This window comes from Bidens hawaiensis, unplaced genomic scaffold, assembly GCF_021521415.1.
Source record: "Bidens hawaiensis isolate Kalapana, Puna unplaced genomic scaffold, B.hawaiensis_p1.1 tig00001461_1, whole genome shotgun sequence".
NCBI lineage: Eukaryota > Viridiplantae > Streptophyta > Magnoliopsida > Asterales > Asteraceae > Bidens > Bidens hawaiensis.
In genome coordinates this window covers 1-14,381 of record NW_027491082.1, presented here as the reverse complement: position 1 = coordinate 14,381, position 14,381 = coordinate 1, and the positions used below count along the sequence as shown (strand labels likewise).

At 34.3% G+C, this 14,381-nt stretch overlaps 1 long non-coding RNA gene and 1 pseudogene across 1 annotated transcript; both read left to right on the top strand.

Annotated features, from left to right (window-relative positions):
* Window positions 1-28: 28 nt before the first annotated feature.
* LOC143578064 (myosin-17-like) lies at window positions 29-8,897 on the top strand (annotated as a pseudogene).
* On the top strand, window positions 8,135-8,561 carry LOC143576402 (uncharacterized). The gene is made up of 3 exons (XR_013142941.1): window positions 8,135-8,211; window positions 8,287-8,407; window positions 8,501-8,561. It is a non-coding gene; the product is annotated as an uncharacterized LOC143576402 (long non-coding RNA).
* Window positions 8,898-14,381: the final 5,484 nt, after the last annotated feature.

Here is a 14,381-nt window from a genome sequence, read left to right as displayed (position 1 = left end):
TGTATTGACAGGGTTTACAAAACAGATAATGCGTACAAACTGGTGCAATGGGATCACTGCTAAATTTGGGAAACGTGGGGCCCGTACAGCTGTGTTGATGGACAGGTCAGCAAGTTTTCGTGACAACATGGAAAATCCAATATTATCTTCACTTCCAAGTATGTCAAGAAGTACTGTAAATGTAAGTCAAGAGGATGTAACTAGTTTTTTACAATGCTTGCGGTTTGACCTAAAGTCAATGGCTGCTGAATACAAGTGTAATCGCTTTGGAGATTATAAACAACTTGCAAATGCTGCACTTTGTGCACCGGATGAGCCACCGTCTGGTTTGTTTAAAAGCAAGCTGCCTTTTTATTCCCCCGAGGATCTTAAACGCGGTCTTCGCGAGTCAACTATTAAAGCCAGGTAATTTTTAAAAAAAGTTTGTTTCTTTTCTTGTATAAGATTCAGTTCATAACAATCTTTCACTTTTCAGGGAGAGAGTGAAGGTTTTTAGTGATGTATTGCCAGTGATCAAAAAATGCCCTTACGAGTTTGAAAAGACAAAAGTACCTTTGATGATTGTCAACATGTTATAGGTTAAACCTATTGTATTTAGAAAACAACTGAGGTCATTTTTGTCATTATGCATGTTTTTAGCCAGATTCGGTAATGATAAAAAACAGATACATAAATCGGGTGGCCTATAAAGCAGTTTCAATATCATGTTAATCAGGGACAATGTTCGCCAAGACTTGATTTCTGGTACCCCTCATCGACCACTAAACCACAAGCAGTTGCATGCGGTCCAAGATCAGGGCCAAGTGGGGTCCCTAAGTTGACCCACGGTCAACCCGCAACCATTTCCAACGGGTCAAACCCTGGTCTTATTACCTCAACTAACCGTAAGCGTGGGCCATCAACACGGTCTCCATCTCCACCTGTGGCCCAGTGGGCTGACCGTAGGCCCCAGAAAATATCACGGACAGCTAGACGAACAAACGTTACTCCTCTTTTATCCACCAACGGCGAACTCCTGCCTTTAAATAACGGTGACATAAGTGAAAATGGTCGCGGGTTTGCAAAAAGATTTCCCGCCAATTCTCCTAAGCAATTTAAATCAAAAGGTGACCATAATAATGTTACACTATCAGAAAGTGAGGACTCGGGGGCTGCTGAAATCAGATCTTTTGGGAAGTCGGAAGAATTTGTAGATAAAGATAGAATCAATGGTCAAAAGAAGTCAACCTTAGTCGGGTCCGCCAGAAAAAATAAGCTTTTGAACGCGAAGCATCATAGAACCACAAGGGGTTTAGCCTCTGCACGATCCGACAAACAGCTTAGAAATGGTTTCACTTTCATGTCCTTTGTTACTTATAAAAGTTTAAAGTTTCATATAATAAATAAAACATTAATAAAACTCAAATGTTGATGATGTGTTCACAGTAAAATAGGTCGTCCTGCCACACGAAAACTCTCGGGCCGCCAAACGTAAACACGTCAAAAGCATTCTGAGCTTTTGGCTGCTGCTAATGCTGTTATGAATCCTGGTATTGTTCTGTTGTCTTTTTCGTTAATACTTCTCATTAGGATACTGTTTTATTTGGTTCTAATCGGTAGGTTTGTAAACGAACCGAAAGTTCAGTAAATTGTTCAGCTGGATGTTCTTTTACTTAATAAACGATAAAAAAAATTGTGTTCATTTAGTTCAACATGACCACATGTCTCGTTCGTTCACTTATGTATGTGAATGTTCGTTCGTTTACGTTTGCTATTGTACGTTTGTTCGTTTATTTATTCATTTATGTGTTAGGCTCATTAAATTTTGTCTAGTTTTATTAAATTAACGTATCACCGATTGCAATCTTGTCTGCTTTTATTAAATTTTTAGGCCCAACAGATTTATATTCGCGTTTACTTTTAATTGGTGTTCGCTCTGTTACATCCGTTCATATATGTTCAGTTATATTCATTTGTTTATGTTCGTCTACGTTTGTTAACGAATATGAACACGCTCTTGTTTCTTTTTTTTTTTCTTTTGTATTGTAAACTGGAAAATGTTATCTAAGACTTAATTTAAAATCCTCTAGTTACAGCAATACACAACAAACCATGAGTTTTATTAATGATACATAAATGAGAGCCGGCATGTTTTCATAAATTTGCTTTTGATATTTTTGGGTTCTTTACCCCCGAAGCTGTTGTGTTCTTGAAAAGAGTTCAGCGGATTGGGTTGTATAATGTGAATTTAAAGAAGCTTTTCGTTTGATCGGCGAATTAAATGTCATACGCAACCAACTTATTGCTTAACACATGACTATATCCATGACTTTATTTTATGACATTTTTTTTACAATGTTAAAAGTTAAAATACTTTATTCTTTTACTCAGAAAAAAAATAAAACACAAATATTTAATTTTAGTTTCAATATAAAAATTTTCAAAACACAAATAATAGATATGATACCAATTATGAAACATTTAATTTGAATCCAAAAACTACACTTGCAAATAAAGTTATTACATTGAGAAATCATAACGTTAAAATTTTTAAAATTTAAATATCTTCATACAAATAAGGTAAAGAAAATAATAAAAAAACATGAGGATGACAATTTGGTAAAATAAAATGAACCACAAACCTCAAAGTCTAACTCAACCCTCAAAACAGCTGCTTGATGTCTTGCTTGATTTTGAGTTTTGAGCATCACATAATAATAATAATAATAATATTATTATTATTATTATTATTATTATTCTAGAGAGAGAAAGAGAGTACAATAACCCCACAGCACATATTGCTCTTTGCTTTGCTGTTTGTATAAATAAATAATAATAATAATAATAATAATATTATTATTATCCTAGAGAGAGAAAGAGAGTACAATAACCCCACAGCACATATTGCTCTTTGCTTTGCTGTTTCCAAAAAGTTGTCTTGCTTTCCTTTCCTTTACTTTGCAACTGCATCATCATCATAATAAAAAAATATATATATAATAATAATAATAATAATAATAATCTAGGGTTCTTGTTCATCATCAACTTATTGTTGTTATTGATCTGAGTCAGCATCAGCAGCATCAGCAAGTGGTTTGCGGATCATTGACGAGAAGAAGAAGAAGATCCATTGAGCTTTATAATCATCCTTAATTAATATATGGTATGTTAATACTAATCTTTTTTAATGATTATTATTAGTGGTTCAATTTGGTTGATTAATTGTTTGTTGGTCAAGTCAAATTTGCTCAACTAGGTTTCTGCTAATTTTAAGTTGGAAGATTATATTTTCTGTGATTAATTTAGGGCCAAAATTGTTGATATATGCTGAATGAATCTTTGCTGCAGATGTTTCTAGAGATTAATATGATCAAAATCTGCAAGTAAACAAGTTTGTTATGAAGACAATCTAGGGTTTTGTAACTCGTAAAATGTATTGTATTATTTTAGGTGTGTCAACGAGCTGAGCCCGAGCTCGACTAGGCTCACGCTCAGCGTGTCGGTCTTTTTTTAAGCTCGGGAGGCTCAGCTTTAGTTAATTTGTATACGCTTTTAATTATTTATGTATATTGGTTGATTAATTGTTTGTTGGTCAAGTCAAATCTGTTCAACCAGGTTTCTGCTGGAAGATAGTATTTTCTGTCATCAAGACAATTGTAACTCATAAATGTTTTGTATTTTTTTTGGGGGGGTGTTAAACGAGTCGAGCCCGAGCTTAACTGGGTTCAATCTCAGCTAGTGAATTGTTTTTTAAGCTTGGCCTCTGCTTTAGTTAATTTATTTATACGCATTTTTAGTTATTTTTTGTATATTTTGAGAAAGACCATAAACGAGCCATGACTATCTCTATGATTACTGGCACAGTTTGGTTGATTGTTTCTTAGTTAGTGAAGTCAACTGTTCAACCTAGTTTCCATAATGTTTTGAATCTTGCTTTAGGTTTTTGCTAATTTTAAATTTCAAGTTGAAATTGGTTGCTGTCTTATGTTATGAAGACAATCTAGGGTTTTGTAATAATAATAATATGAATCTCGTTATATTGGGTATGCATGTTTGTTTGTTCCCTTTATTTGTGTTGATAAAATATATCACTTGCAGGCGGCACCGGTTAATATTATTGTGGGGTCACACGTTTGGGTTGAAGATCCCGCTTTAGCATGGATCGACGGCGAAGTGACCCGAATCAACGGGCAAGAGCTTCATGTACAAACCACAAAGGGAAAAACAGTAAGTTTTAAACATTTTTTTTTATTTCCATCTTGCAAAAACTAATTTGACTGCAGATTGTTACAAATGTCTCGAAAGTGTTCCCTAAAGATACCGAAGCTCCTCCTGGAGGTGTAGATGATATGACGCGTCTTTCATATTTACTTGAACTGGGAGTGTTACAAAATTTGGCAACTAGATATGAACTTAACGAGATTTATGTGAGATTTCACATTTCATTTTTTTAAAAAGTTTAAAATTTCTCTTTAACATATTTCTTTTATGATTTTTGTAGACATATACTGGAAATATTTTAATTGCTATAAATCCGTTTCAAAGATTGCCTCATTTGTATGATACACACATGATGTAACAATATAAAGGAGCGGGATTCGGAGAACTTAGTCCCCATGTTTTTGCTGTTGCAGATGTTGCATACCCGGTATATACTAATATATTATGAAACTAATAATATTTTGTAATTCAGTTTACTAGATGTTATTATAATTTTTACTTTTTAATATTAGGGCGATGATAAATGAAGGAAAAAGTAATTCAATATTGGTGAGTGGAGAAAGTGGTGCTGGTAAAACTGAAACAACAAAGATGCTTATGAGATATCTTGCACATTTAGGGGATCGATCCGGTGTGGAAGGACGCACGGTTGAACAGCAAGTTCTTGAAGTAAGATTGAATTTACTTTATTACCCCTGAAGTTAATATGTTATGAACAAATGTGTATTCATTTGCAGTCAAATCCAGTACTAGAAGCATTTGGGAATGCAAAAACTGTGAGGAATAACAACTCGAGGTATACGATCGGTCTAAGGTTTTTAAATCTTTTATTTTTTATATGAAACTAATGTTTTTTTTTTAACTGTTTTGGTTTTGTTATGGTGAAATAGTCGTTTTGGTAAATTTGTTGAGATACAGTTTGACAAAAGTGGGAGGATATCGGGGGCGGCTATTAGGACGTATCTGCTTGAAAGATCACGTGTTTGTCAGATATCGGATCCTGAAAGGAACTACCATTGTTTTTATCTTCTTTCTGCTGCACCACCTGAGGTATTTACGAGTAAATTACAAAAGTGGTCTTTGTGGTTCGACAAATTACATATACGGGCCCAATGATTCATTATTGTAAGCTTCTGGTCATGAAAATTGTCCAAGACTCCTAGTATTTTTTTCAGTATGCATCTGGTTTTGTTTATACCAAATGTCAAATGACAAAAAGGCCAGACAATAGTGCCTTTGATGAGGTGCCAATGTGTTATAAGGTTAAAGTGCTTGTCTTTACAAAACAGTTAAGGGCATTTTCGTCACATGGCATGTCTTTGACCAAAATTTTACAAATGAAACCATATGCATAGGTTAAAGGAGATTTAATATATATATGAGTGGCGTGTAGGCCTGTTAACAAACCGAACGGACATGAATGGAGCATTTCGCGTTCGCTTGTTTAACTTTAACCGAACAAATGGTCGAACAAGAACAACTAAATGAATGGGGCATGTTCGTCAACAATATAAACGAATGGCTCATGAACGTAAACGAATGAACATAATGCGTAAACCTAGTTAAAAGTATTGTGGTAGCAATGCGTTGGGCCTATGAATTATGAAAACCAAATTAAGTTGCAACGGGCCAAAAATATTTAAATGAAATGAATATATCAATGAATTTAAACGAATGAACTCCAACAAACGTAAACTAATGAACATAAATGAAAGCAAATGAACAAATTAACAATGAAAGCAACTTAAACGAAAATTCATTAAAGAACATTCATGAACTAAATGAATGAATGAGACATGTGTTCATCGTCGTTCGCTTAACTAAATGATCATATTGTTTTGTTCATGTTCATCCGTTTATTAAATTAACAAACATAAACGGACTTTGCTGAAGTACATGAATTGTTCATTGAACGTTCGGTTTGTTTACAGACTTAGTGGTGTGGCCTTCACATACATATTTAAACGACTAAACTACCCTCATCTTCTTCATCTATGAGTTTGAATTTATATTTGTTTTTACACTATATATCAATCATACCCGGTGGAATCCCACCAATAGGCACACCATACCTCTATCCCAGAGAATAGAGAGGTGGCTTCCAGAGTGACCCTCATCTCTAAAAATCATATATATGAGGGAATATAAAAGGAAATCAATTTCAGGAGTAATATAATAATAGTAAATATAATAACACATAATAATAGCAATACATAAATAGATAAAGATAATAAAAATAAAATACAAAAAAGAAAATAAAACTCATATTCATAAATTCAAGGACTTGATACTCAAAAGGTGCAATTTTTTCTCAATTTGCAGGATAGAGAAAAGTTTAAACTGGAAAGTCCACAGTCATACCATTACTTAAATCAGTCAAAATCGTTTGAGCTTGAAGGCGTAAGATGAATATCTTGCTACCAGAAGAGCAATGGACATTGTTGGAATCAGTGAAGAAGAACAGGTTCATATATATCTTATTATTATTATTCTTGTTTTTGTTTTATTTCTAACATTTCACAGATTTTTCAGGATGCAATATTTAGGGTTGTAGCTGCAATTCTTCATCTTGGTAATATTGAGTTTGCAAAAGGAGAGGAGATCGACTCTTCGGTTCTTAAAAATGAGAAATCTCGGTTTCATCTGAATGTGACAGCTGAATTGCTTATGTAAGTTAATTTTTTTATTAATAATAATTTAAGTTATAAGTTCTTGGTGAGTTTTAATTATTAACCGGCATCTAATGAACAGGTGTGATGCTAAAATTTAGAGGATGCATTGATTAAACACGTACTGATAACACCAGAAGAAGTTATTACAAGAACTCTTGATCTGGAAGCTGCACTCGGTAGTAGAGATGCTTTAGCTAAAACAATCTACTCTCGCTTGTTTGACTGGTAAAATCTGGTCAAGTATGTAATCACATATTATTATTTATTATATTTTGTTTTCTAAGTTTATAATCTTGCAGGATTGTAGAGAAAATAAACAAGTCGATCGGGCAGGATCCGAATTCAAAATCACTAATTGGTGTTCTTGATATTTACGGGTTCGAAAGTTTTAAGCATAACAGGTATTTTTTTTAGAATATAGAATTCATTTTATTATAAAGAATTAACTTTAGTGATTTGTTTGAAATAGTTTTGAGCAGTTTTGTATCAGCTTCACAAATGAAAAACTACAACAACATTTCAATCAGGTTAGGTTTTATCGGTCACACTCGTGAATTAAATATATGAAATTTTTATGTGCTGATTTAAAAATAAAACATATTCGATGCAGCACGTGTTTAAAATGGAGCAAGAAGAGTATACAAAGGAAGCGATAAACTGTAGCTACATAGAGTTGTTGACAACCAAGATGTTTTGGATCTAATTGAGAAGGTGTTGTACATCCTGCTTGATTGCATGTACATCAATTATTTTAATAAAAAGTCGAAACTAATGAAATTTATTACAGAAACCGGGAGGAATCATTGCACTTCTGGATGAAGAATGGTATTAAGTAACCCTATAATCCTATATATGTAGATTAAGAAACAATGGTTATAATTTATAAACATAAGCTATTTATGTTATTAAATTACTTAAATGCAGCATGTTCGCGAACTCTACTCATGAAACGTTTGCTCAGAAGCTATACCAGACATTTCCAAAATACAAACGTTTTATAAAACCGAAGCTTTCGCGCACGAGTTTTACAATATCTCGTTATGCAGGGGAGGTATGCTATCTATATTATATTACTAATTTATACTTTTAATGAAGAGTATGGATTCAAATACTTTTTTTAACAGCAATGCTTACTTCCCTTATTTACATAATTCCACCCCTTGCTTGGGTTTAAACCCAAGACTGACTAAGAGCCAAGAACCTATACCAAGTGGGCTAGCTCTACATTGACAGCTTAATTTGCGTGCTTCTTTTGCTAATTACAAAGGGGATAATTGGCTTATCCATTGATGCATCTGCTGGCTTGTTCTATGCATATGATGAAAACTCAATCTTTCAGGTTTGCATTATAAGTTACATTACACGCACACATATTCTTTTTTGATAAAATGTTGACCTTGGAGAGTCAAAATAGGTGTCGGTAACGGATGAAGGGCGAGATATGTGGAAAGTGTATCTGGAGTTAAAAGGAATATGCTGCTGCTTTGGCAAATTGTTCTGATCCTTACCAGAGAGACCAAGTATATTTAGAACAGGTGCTGTCAGTTATTTTCTTGTTAATGTTTATAATGTTATATAGTTTATATTGATTTACAGTATTATTGGCTCAAGTGGTTTGTGTATTGCAGGCTGAAACTGCCTTTTCAGCAGGGGACTTCTTTAGAGCAGCATCTTTCTTTGCTAAAGTGAGTGATTATTTTTATTATTATTATTTTTTCTTTTTGATTTTTTCTTACTTCATGTTTTAGTTAAACAAGTATATGTGTTAACGGAAATTTTAAAATCCATTTGCAGGCTGAGTATATACTGGATCTTCAAAAGCAACTCACGTTAATGAGTGTGGAACCAAAGGAGGGTGTAAATGGTGCAACAGCTAGTGAATGCCCATTTTGTGGGGATTTGATGATAAGCGAGATTTCAAAACCGTTTGTTTTACCAGAGGAATCATATCTGGTTTCTTCTTCATGGGAGATTATGTCCAAGAATGTTGCAGGTGAGAAGGGTATTATTGCGTTTGTCGTGTGAAACAACAAAGCACACGCGTGAGGCTGGTTTTTTCAGTTTCGTTGATATGCAACAAACATGTGGTGTTTGTTTATGGATGTATTATTTATGTTAACATTATCTGAGTTGATCTTTGTTTGATGTTAAGACAAAATTAAGGACTTCTGTATGGATTTTATGATGGTTTTGAGAGAAACTTACAAAATAGTATATTATATAAATAATTTACAAGAAAATTACAACCTTAAGTTGAAATCACACAATATCCTACGCCAAAAGTACCGTACCCTACGCTTGTGTTGAGCGTACGGTGAAAAGTACCGAACCCTACGCCAGACGTGCACAAAAAAACCGGTTCCGGAACCTAACCGGTGGAACCGAACCGGAACCGGTTCCAGTTCCAACCCGGTTGGAACAATACCCGGTTTGGGTATTTTTGTACCCGAAAATCGGGACCGGTTCTACTATATATATTTCAGTACCGGTTCCAACCCGGTTCCTACCCGGTTCTTATTTGGAACCGGTTCGGGTCGTACCCGGAAAAACCGGTTCCGACGGGTTTTTTTCAAGGGTCAAACAAAAAGTCAAACTAGCCGTTGGAACCGGTTCCAACGGTAATATAGCCGTTGGAACCGGTTTTTGAGGCAATATATCCGTTGGAACCGGTTCCAACGGTAATATAGCCGTTGGAACCGGTTTTTGGGCCAAACCTATATATAACTTGTTTCCATTACTTGTTTCACCACCAAACTCAAAAACAAACTAAAATACTACTCCTTTATTTATTTAAAAACTAACTATTACAAACATTATTAAAACATAAACGATACTAAACATAACAACTAAAACATAAAAAACAAAGTCCGTCGTTTTAATCCGGGAATACTTATTTTTGGGTTGTAGAGCCGGACGACTCTCCCACTTCCTTTTTTTTATCTTCCAATCTTCTTTTCTCTCGACAATACTTATTCGTATGTTTTCGTAATGTCGAGTTGGACCCTGCTTTAAGAATCTTCGAGCAATATTTGCAACGTGCCAACTCATGTGAGTCGGTCATGAGACACAAATCGTAATGGACCCAAACATCGGGGCATCTTGTTGTTTCGATCACCATAACAACGTCATCATTGGATGCCATTTGTGGTCGGTTTAAGGTTAATTGTGGTTTGTAGTGTGTTTTATGGTTTTGGAATTGGAGTGTGTTTGATAGTTTTGAAACTTGCTATTCTTAGTAAGAAAATACCCTATTTATAGTTAAAAAACCGGTTCCAACGGTCAAAAACGGCTATATAGCCGTTGGAACCGGTTCCTAACGGCTCTAATTTTTAAATTTCAAAAAAAACCGGTGGAACCGGTTTTTACGTAATAACCGGTTCCGGTTCATACCCTACCCGGTTCTTAAAAGTTCGCATATCTGGGCACCGGTTCGGGTCGGGAACCGAACCGGTTCCTGACTGGAACCGGTGTCATTCTCTACCCGGGTTGAAAAAAACCGGTTCCGAACCGGTTCGGGTTTTCAAGGTGTACCCGATTTGTGCAGCTCTACCCTACGCTTCTTGGGTTGACTTTTTGAGTTGTTTCTTAATTTTAAATTTTTTTTTAAAGAAAACGACAAAAACCCCCCTAATACACAGTATATATAAGTTCGTTACGGCGCCCTGCACCCAACTAAGGCCACAGAAGACGTCACTTGTCGGACATCATCACATGCCAGTACATTAAAGATCATAGGTAACAGAAACTATAAGCATACCATCATTTATCAACTAAAGAGTTTGTATACATATCAAGTACAAAAACTATGCTATCAAAATGTGAACCGTCTACATGCCAGATCTACACGCCATGTCGGATACCTTCTTTCGATGACCATCATGCCCCCTCTCTTGTCTTGCTACTTGAGGCTACACTTTTACCTGAGTATGCATGTTCAAACTACCCGCTAATATTGGTAAGTTCTAAGTTTAGGCTTTCTCTTACTAACTTACTTTCGTACATAAAATAATAATTTACATGACAGCTTTATTTTGACATGAACCAGATACTAGTGCTAAATGAATAAAAGGTGAAAGTGACTGTATTAGATACTACTATTTTACTATGTACATGCATTGTAAGTTATCAACTATGAGGAGATAATTATTATTTTTTTCATTATTATAATTACTTTTAAGCATATTTTGTTTTATCTTATAACGTCTAAACTACGTTGATTTACAAAAGTTCAACCCGAAAAACTAAACACCCCTAATACAAAGTGTCACACCCCGACCAATGAAGGCGGAAACATCGAGGCGCGACATGATTGCTCATTGCACAATGACACTATAAAGTTACAATATTTAAACAACTCATTTAAATCCATATCATCATAAATAACACAACAATTGTTCATACAAAATGCAAAATAGATAGATAAACAAATAACTTGTTCTTTTATTTTCTAATATCCTAAAGCCAAGATAATAAGTTTCTTCAGGTAATCCAATCAAGCTAACATCAAACCTGTAACATTGCATAAAATAGAGTTTGTCAACACGAAGGTTGGTGAGCAATTTTCATAGTTTTGGACAATAAGTATATAGTATGAAATCCACAACTAGTATATGAAAACAATAAATAATAGCAACAATTTAGATAATAAAACCGTCAATAAGAATACATTGACGACAATAATGAAATCGTCAATAAGAATACATTGACGACACATTTCTATACGGGGATACCATATATACTCAGAATTAACGTATGATCATACTTTGATGAGGCTACCCGCTTTAGCATTCAAGAGGCTACCCGCCTTAGCATTCAAGAATTTGCACATAATCATGTAAAGCATATAACACCAAATCGAGCATTTATTTAAGTAAACATATACAATACGTGTTGTGGTTTAAGACTTAAGTACAAATCATTTGAATCTGAATAAGTATGCAATGTCACCCCCAAAACGAAAGATGGAAAACGGGGGATGAAAAAGTACTCACTTTAACAAGTAACTTGAAAGATAGTGTCGTGAATAATCGGAGAGATCGGTTTAACGAGCAAGACCTATATTAAACGGGTCTTGTGTTAGTAGGTAGTCTTGGAAGGGTTTAAAATAAAATACATGACAAATAAAGTAAATAAATAAAGTTTAGGATTTAAAATGTAAATATTTGAGAAATTAAAGAAACGAGTTTTGTAAAATAAGTTTACTCGAAACCGGGTCTCGGTATTCTATTCATTAGTTTTTTTCTTTTTTACTCAACCTATGTTAAGTAATAATGTGGGTTAAAATGTGATATTGCAAAACCCTTGGTTATAAGAATACCCAAAACGAGGTTTAAACGAGTGTTCGGGTTTGTCGGTTCGAGACTTGATAATTGACCAAGCTCACAGTTAACTTCCCAAAATAATAAATGTTATGAGATAACTCAGTAAAATCAAAAAAGACTTAACCAAGTATGTAGTTCTATTGTGAAGAACCTTAACGTTCGTTAAGCGAGTATACGACCTTATCGGTTCGAACTTGTTATAAGATCAAGTTGGTTACCAACATGCCAAGTATGTTTAGAAACTAACTAAAATTGATTTAAAATATAATCTTGAAGAAAAATATGAGTTTTGGTGGGCTAAAAACACACTTGTGTGTCTTAAGCGAGTGAACTCGGTTTAGTTCGGTTTTTGGTTCGGTTCTTGACTCGGAATAAGACCAAGGATGGTTACCACATACCCAATTACCATGGAACTTGTAAGATAACTTATAAATAATAATACTCAAGTTTTACATTCAAAAAGTTAACAATAAAGCTTTTAAACAAAAGTTCGGTTTTTGGTTCGGTCCTTGACTCGGAATAAGACCGAGGATGGTTACCATATACCCAATTACCATGGAACTTGTAAAATAACTTATAAATAATAATACTCAAGTTTTACATTCAAAAAGTTAACAATAATGCTTTTAAACAAAAGTTCGATTTTTTGTTCGGTTCTCAACTCGGGATGAAACCGAGGCTAGTCACCACATACCCAATACCATAGAACTTGACAAATATGAAAAATAAACTAAAATATGTAGAATATAAGCAAGTATAACAAGTTATATGGTTAGATTTGTTAGATATATAAACAAGGACTACAAAGTCCTCCATGTAACCTTGCCTTACTAGCCCGACATTTCAACCGGCCGAGACCGGAGAAATGAAAGACCGAAAGTAAACAAAGAGTGTATATTATATATATGTTGTAACATCAAGATTTAATTGTTGAGAAGTTAGTTAAAATGAAAGATTAACTTATGAAGAACAACCTTAGAATTCAAGAATTTGAGAGAGAAATGAGCAAGCACAAATGAAGAAGATGGGTGTGTATATATAGAGTAAGTTGAATGGGTCTTTCATAAAGGGTGTTTCATGAAAATGGGTTGGTTATAGACCCAAGAAGCACAAACTACAAATGGGTCCTTCAAGTCTCCATTTTGGTAGTTTTAGTCCCTGGAGTTCGTTTTGAGCGTTTTCGGGTAATTTTAAGAACCGAAAAGGGTGTTTTTTTATCCAACAACTATAAAACAAATATTTAACATGTAATTCATAATTTTGATAATATCGAAAGGTTCGGGATACAAAACGGGTCGGGTTTACATTAAGAATACAAGTATAAATAACCCGAAGTTGACAAATGTCACACAAAGAATGTAATAATATAAGAGCAAACATGATATTCATTAAATACGCATTTATAACGTTAAAGATACATATTTGTTGTGTATAAAATGATTTAGAGTTTAGATGGAAGCACACAAACTCTCTATTTGGTGTAAAAATGGGTTGGTGATCATTTTTCCGATCAAAAGCCCTAAAACATCAGTTTGAAACTCGGGAAAAAACGTAACTGCTGCGTTAAATGTTTTCCAACGGTGGGCCATTGAGACAAAAACAATTAAAAGGTTGAACCGTTTGTAGTGATTTTAAAAAATGAGGTTAATATTAGACGATACACAAAATATGAAATTGCCAAAATAATAATATGATGGTTGAAACGTGAAACCAATTGGTTTGAGATTTGTTTAGTTGTTTAATATTATATATATATATATATATATTATTTAATATTTAATTTTATAGAATTTATTTATGTTTCTAGAAAGGCGTATGATACTGTGTTAATTTTTGCCTCCTCTCCATCTCTGCCACCACCTACGTTCTGCCACCACCATTCAATTAACCTCTTCACCACCAATCAATACACGCGACCATCATCAATGGAACCCTGCAGTGCTCAACAACACCCCGACTACCATCAATACACCCTGCCTACCCTTTCTTCTGTTATAAAGCAAGCACAAGGCCGCAGCTTCCTACAACTCAACACAAGAAGATTTCTCGAGGTTAGCATCTGCTATTTACACTGAGTGCGATAGTTTTTGTTACCGGAGTTGAATCTGGACAGTTGAATGCTGCTGTTGTAACAATTTCATTTCTTAGATAACCTAATTTTATAGCATAAATAATGTTTGTGTATAAT